This window comes from Tenrec ecaudatus, chromosome 2 (genome assembly GCF_050624435.1).
Source record: "Tenrec ecaudatus isolate mTenEca1 chromosome 2, mTenEca1.hap1, whole genome shotgun sequence".
NCBI lineage: Eukaryota > Metazoa > Chordata > Mammalia > Afrosoricida > Tenrecidae > Tenrec > Tenrec ecaudatus.
In genome coordinates, this window is record NC_134531.1 from 65,664,558 (window position 1) to 65,672,033 (window position 7,476).

Below are 7,476 nucleotides of genomic sequence, written 5' to 3' on the forward strand. Positions count from 1 at the left end.
ATGCAACATCTAGGGCCATCATCCATCTCTGCACCTTTCTACAAACCAGCCCTGGGCAGTAGCTATGGCTTGCTCTTCTGGGAAGGAGGAAGCAGCTTCTTCCAGCCCCCATGCAGGTGCGGGCAGCGCACATCCTGGCCTCCCCCCGAAGGAGGCATCCCCTTCGAGGTTGCAGCGTCTGCACTCCTACCACAGGCGCAGACTCAGTACCCTGACTGAGGAAAGCGCAGGGTACTGCTGAACATTGGAACCCTGCTGGCCTGTCTCTTAGAGAGGAACCATTCCAAAGGGGTGGTGCTGCCTTTTAGATTTTTTTGTGTTTGTTCTGAGCTGCATTGTGAGCTCTCTCAACCACGTCTCTCCTTCCGAGTCCCTGGACCTCTGCCCCTTGTCAGTGGCATGAAAAGGCTGGGCTCTGCGGTCTCGAACTCCTCTTGGTGCTCAGACATCCTACGAAACCATCATCTAGCAATTATTGGCGTGAATGGAGAATATCAGAGGCCTGGAAAATCAGAAGAAAGGGTGAACCCCACCGCACCCCCAAACTTGGGATATCTTTCCTTGAACTAGGATGTGCGTGCGCCACGTAAGTCTCACCACAGCCATCAGGAAGTGGCTAAGGAGGTCTCTGAGTTTCTCCCCTGATGCCCCAAGCCTGTGTCTGTTCAGCATTCCAAAGGAATATAAATGATGCAGCAGCGCTGGCTGCTCTCCCACTCCCACCCCCACCCCCAAATTGCCTTTCTAGTTTATTATCTAGTTAGCACTTTCCCTCCTTGGGAGGAGGGTGGGTGATGATTAAGTTAAGCTTGGTTGAAAAACCTTCTGCTCATCTATCCAGAAAGGTTCAAGAGTAAACAGCAAGGGGTGATACTATCAACCAGACTTTTGAATAACCAAGATAGGCGTTACCTAAAATAACAGCATCTGTTTGTCTGCTACTTACCAGCCTGCACGTGATCGCTCATTTTGTTCTTCCACAAGCATGCCTAGCTAGGACAGAGATAATTAACCCCATTTTACAGATGTAGATACTGATTCTGTTAGATCCTTAGATGGCCCAAGTTTCACGACTATTTAAAGAGAGGATGAGGATTGGAACCGAGTCTTATGATTTTTAGTGGCCTTATCATAAAGTTATTTAAAATCTGGCTCATCTTTCTTGAGGAAATGGCTTTTCCTTCCTATGACGCTCCCCCCACCCCGATTTTTTATTGAGAGGGTGAAAGAGTAGAAGGGGAGAGAGGTCACCTCGGAGCTAACACCCCTTTCAAAAAACAATTTGACTCATGCCCTGGGCTGCTCAGAAGCAACTTCTGCTTCCCGGGTTTGCCCCCAAATCCATGGTCCCAGACCCAGTAGCAACAGCCACCTGCCGAGATATGTGTAGGCAGCCGTGGTCATGCCACCCAAGGGCCAACTTTCCCTTGTCCAGGCAGAACAAGCCACGTTCGGCATCTGTTTTGATGTTCGGTGGGACATCCCTCTACAGAAGCAGCAGCATCTTGGACACCTGGCTCCTTTGGCTGCGTTCATCCCAGGAGACAGAAATATTGAAGCTCTGTTGTCTACTAATGACAAGATGTTTACCGTGAAACAGAGAAACGAGGAAATTGGAACTCATTTAAAGATGAGGTTAGGAAATAATTTGATGGTCTAATTAATTCCAATTCAGTGCTTTAAGGAGAACGTATCAGTTGAGCGCCTGCACAGTCCCCTAGTGCTTCTCTGGGGGAAACATTTTGATCTGTTGCAGAATTCAGTCTAAAATATCGCTGACCAGTTTTAGGTAGGCCTCATGCCACGGCTTTTCTGTTCAGTGCTGTTGTGTGGAGACCCTGGTGAGGTCTGTGGACATTCAGAGCATGAGGCAGACAGAGCTTTAAAACAAAACTAAACAAAACAAACACTTCAAATATGCTAGAATGAAAACAAAACAAAAAACCCTAAACCATTGGTTTCTGGTGTTCAGCATTTAAACAAGACGAATTTCTGTCAGTCTGTTTTGGATTGAAAAATTCCAGATCCTCCTTTAAAAAACATTTCTACATAATCTTCTTTATGATATGTTTCTTTTATTTTGTTAGGCTTTGTTTTTATCTTAATGCATGAAGCGTAACCAATCTAACCCTTGAAAACCTCTGAATCGAGAACGCTTGGAAATCACGTGGCAGACGTAGTTTCCAGCCCGGCTTTCTGGAGGGATGGCTTGGTGGGGGGGTTTCCAGGGAGGCCACACTGAGAAGGCTGAAATTACTAGCAAGATGTGGGCACTTGGACACTTAGCCGTGACATCGAGAGAGTGCAGGCGGGGTGCTCGGGAGAGGTTCTTTCTTTCAGAGGCTGGCCCTACCCTTGCCCAAATGGTGAACATTTGGCCCAGTTGGCTGTAGACATCACCTTCTCAAAACTGTGTGGAGTTGTGAGTTTTTTCAGGGCTACTGGGGTGGTTAATGTCTTTTGAGTTTAGTTTTAATGCTACACTTCCAAGTCATAAAAGAGCTGAACCAATTGCCCAAGAAGAGGACCACTTCCCTTTGCTTCTTGTGCTTAAATCTCTCTCTCTCTCTCTGTCTCTCTCTCTCTCTCTCTCTCTCTCTCTACACACACACACACACACACACACACACACACACACACACACACACTTCTAATGGGACCTTTCCCTGTTTTGTTTTTACCATAAAGCTATGGTAAATGTCGATGTCTCAGCCACTGAACTACTTCAGTCTCTCTTTCTGCTAGTAGGAAGCCCCATCTTTCTCCGTGCAGTGCCTGGTGGCTTTTGAACTGCTGACCCTGGGGATTTCAGCCCAACGCATAACCGGCAGACACTTGATGGCACTCAGCCCAGGCCAGAGAGCCATAGAATGGGAACTCCTGAACTCAGGGCCTCTACTTTGTCCAAAAGATTATCCCACCTGCAAGCCCAGTCCTGGTCTCCTGGAGAGTCAACAGAGAATGATGTGGCACACACAAACATTAGTATGTCGAAGACAAAGATTAATGCAAATGAACGCTACCACACCCCATTCCAATATGCACTTGGGGAGAAAGAAAACCCCTATTTTTATCTTGGGCTACAGAGCAGTTTGCTTAGACTGCATGTCACCACCTGCTGGCTGCATGACAATTCGCTCCGGACTTTACCTCCCCGTGCCTCAGTTTCTTCATCTGCAAATGGAGGAGCGCAACCTCTCAGACTCATGCTTTTCACCTGGGAGTTGGTCATACTGTGACCGCTTGTGCATTGCTATGGTGCTGGAAGCTAGGCCACGTTTGTTGTTGTTGTGTTGTGTTTTGTTTTCAAACACCAGCAGGGTCACCCATGGTGGATGGGTTTCAGGGCCATTTGCCAAGACCCGGGCGTCGTGAATATGGTGCAGGAGGGACAGCGGTGCATTTTGTAATCCAGAAGGTCTCCAAGAATCAGAATCACCTCAAGAGCAACCAACGCCTGACAGTTTCCTTCTGCAAGGTCACAGCCACGGAAACCTCAGGGCAGCGCAGATCGATGCAGACCCTGCTTGGGCCAGCATGACTGGGGTAGTTCAGGGGGAACCAGTCTGCTCTGGAGCTCACAGGAGGTGTATACCTGACAACAGTGGATACTCTGATTTCTAATCCAGGGGAAGGGGGTGGGGGGAAGTGCAGGCATTGAAATGTAAGGGCAGAATTTAGTTCACGTAAAGAAACCCCACTCATTCTCTCCTGTGTCTTTTTGCTCCTGCTGCCCCCTTTCCGGATCCTTTACCAGTCGTCTGTCTCATTCGCCCATCTCTTCCCCACTCATACCCATGGAAAGCTCACCTGCCTCTGCCGCCTCCCATTTGCAATACCCATGCTTGCCTCTCATTCCCCAGGACCCCCCTGTAAAACAAATCTAGATATCTGAACGATATCTTTTGTACCACCCTCAAGCACAGGAAGCGACAGTCAAGGTATCGAAAGTTGTGTCACATTAGGTAAAACCACTGCAACAAAGCCCACATGGAAGAAACACATCAGCCTGTGTGATCTTGTGGTGTTGATGGTATCAGGCATCAGGCATCAAAAAACAAAAAATCTTATCATTGTGAATGAGGGGGGAGTGCAGAGTGGAGATCCAAAACCCATCTGTAGACAATTTGAGCCAGTCAGGGTGCAGTACAGAACAGATGAAACACACCTTTCCTCTAGTTCTTTAATGCTTCCTCCCTCCCCCACTATCATGACCCCAGTTCTACCTTACAAATCCAGCCAGCATGTACATGGGTACAGATAAGAGGTGGAAACACAGGGAACCCAGGACAGATAAACCGTTCAGGGCCGATATTGAGAATAGTGATACCAGGAGGGGAAGGGGAAGGTGGGGGGGGAGGGGAAGGTAAGGGGGGGGGAAGGTGAGGGGGGAAAGGGGGAACTGATCACAATGATTTACATATAACCCCCTCCCAGGGGGATGGACAAAGAGAAGTGGATGAAGGGAGACACTGATCAGTGTAAGACATGAAAAATAATAATTTATAAATTATCAAGGGTTCATGAGGGAGAGAGGGAAAAATGTGGAACTGATACCAAGGGCTCAAGTAGAAAGAAAATGTCTGAAAATGATGATGGCAACAAATGTATAAATGTGCTTGACACAATGCCTGTATGTATATATAAGAATTGTATGAGGCTCCAATAAAATGGTTTTTTTTAAATGAATGAGGAGATTGACAAGCAAGGATGTTACTTTTTTTTTTTGAAGATTCTTTTTTTTAAAAAAACATTTTATTAGGGGCTCATACAACTCTTATCACAACCCATATACATACACACACCAGTTGTATAAAGCACATCTACACATTCTTTGCCCTAATCATTTTCAAAGCCTTTGCTCTTCACTTAAGCCCTTTGCATCAGGTTCTCTATTTTTCCCCCCTTCCTCCCGACTACCCCCTCCCTCATAAGTCCTTGATAATTTATAGATTATTATTTTTGTCATATCTTGCCCTATCCGGTGTCTCCCTTCACCCCCTTCTCTGTTGTCCGTCCCCCAGGGAGGAGGTCACATGTAGATCCTTGTAATCAGTTCCCCCTTTCCAACCCACTCACCCTTTTCTCTCCCAGTATCGCCCCTCACCCCCTGGTCCTGAAGGTATCATCCACCCTGGATTCCCTGTGCCTTCAGCTCCTATATGCACCAGTGTACAACCTCTGCTCTATCCAGACTTGCAAGATAGAAATCGGATCATGGTAATTGGGGGGGAGGAAGCATCCAGGATCTGGGGGAAAGCTGTATTTTTCATCGGTGCTACATCGCACCCTGACTGACTCATCTCCTCCCCTCGACCCCTCTGTGAGGGGGTCTCTAGTGGCTGACAAATGGGCATTGGGTCTCCACTCTGCACTCCCCCCTTCATTCACTATGGTAAGATTTTTTTTCTTTTGATGATGCCTTGTCCCTGATCCCTTTGGCACCTTGTGATCACACAGGCTGGTGTGCTTCTTCCATGTGGGCTTTGTTGCTTCTGAGCAAGATGGCCGCTTGTTCACCTTCAAGCCTTTAAGACCCCAGACACTATCTCTTTTGATAACTGGGCACCATCAGCTTTCTTCACCACATTTACTTGTTCACCTGTTTTGGCTTCAGCAATTGTGTCAGGAGGGTGAACATCATAGAATGTCAATTTAATAGAAGAAAGTATTCATGCATTGAGGGAGTGGTTGAGTAGAGGCCCAATGTCCTTCTGCCATCTTAATACTAAACCTATAAATGTAGGCACATAGATCTATTTCCCCATCCTCATATATATATTTGCATGTACATGTCTTTGTCTAGACCTCTATACATGCCCTTTGTCTCCTAGCTCTTTCCTCTAGTTCCCTTGACTTTCCTCCTGCCCCACTATCATGCTACGTCCCCATCTGGGTTACAGCTATACCTCTTCTTTACGTAACCTTACCCTTGATTATTCCCTACCAGGCCTACCACTACCCCTCACCACCAATTTGGATCCCATGTTGTTCCCTTGTCCCTGGGTTTGTTAACAACACTTCCTTACCCCCCCCCACCTCCTGGTCCCCCCAGAACTGTCCCCCTGGAACTGTCCCCGCAGAACTGTCGGTCCCGTTGTTTTTCCTCCAGTTAGTTCATCGCAAGGATGTTACCTTGTAGTCTAAAGTGTGCCTGCCCCAAGCCCCGGTATTTTTCCATTGCATGATATGCATGTGAAAGATAGACATTGAATAAGGAAGACCCAAGAAGAATCGATGCATTTGAATTGTGGTCCCAGCGAAGAATATTGGAAGTACCACGGACTGCCAAAAGGACACACAAATCTATTTTGGAAGAAGTGTGTCCAGAGCGCTCTTTAGAGACAAGGATGGTGAGACTTCCTCTTATCTGCTTGGGGCATATTGTCAGGAGAGATCAGTCCCTGGAAAAGGACATCAGGCTTGGTAAAGTGAAGGGGCAGCAAAGGAGAAGCAGGCCCTCAATGAGATGGATTGACACAGGCTGCCACGATGGGCTCAGGCATAGGACCAATGGGGAGGATGGCACAGGACTGGCAGTGTTTCTTCTGTTGTACACAGGGTGGCTGTGGGTCGTAGCTGACTCAATGGCCCCTGACAACCATAACAAGGAGTGCAGGTACCTCACTAGGCACCCCAAGGAGGCTGTTGGAGACTCAGTGCAGGGCTTCAACAAGCCTGGTCTCTTAGAAACTTCAGACTTCAGAACAAACCACCTTGTGATTCCCCCACGTGAACTGGGGGCTGAGGACTGACTGGGCTTTGCAGATCCCTGAGCACAGGATTGTGAAATCCGGGGCAAGCGTGCGCTGCGTGCAGAGGCATTCCAAAAATAGTTTCAGACGGGGAGGACGGCTGCCTGCTGTGACTCACGTCCTCAGAGCATGTCTCTGGGGGGAGAGGAGGAGTGCGCAGGACGTGCCCTCTGCAGAGGGGGGTTACCTGGGGAGGTCAACGACCGGGGCTGGGAGCCCAGACTTGGAGCTGGGCAGTGTAGGACAGCCCTTGACTCACACAGGAAGGTGAGAAGCCCAGGGCCCAATTTAAAACTAGCAAGTTTCCTATGCAGGGGAGCCCTCCGCAAAACAGGAAGTATGATCAGCTGTTACCAAGTTCCGCAAAGGCAACATTCTACAGCTTCTCTTACCTTGGTGTCCACAGAAATTCAGCAAGGTGAGCATCGGCTAAGCACTGGTCACCAAAGGGAGGCACAGACAATCAAGGAGTCCGGTGGGTTCCTCTCAGTTCTACCCTGGCTGCGAATTTGTGTTTTTCACTCCAGGCATACTGAATCAGAATATACAGTTTAATAAGGTGATTCTTATGTACAGTGGCTGACAGGAGAAAAAAAAGGACCTTGAAAATTCAAGTTTGGGGGGAATCTGTATGAATGGGATATGGTTAAAATGTATGTGATTTAGTGCATCTGGGGTAAAAATTCGAATTCCCAACAGGGAGTGGAACAGCGAGGATCCA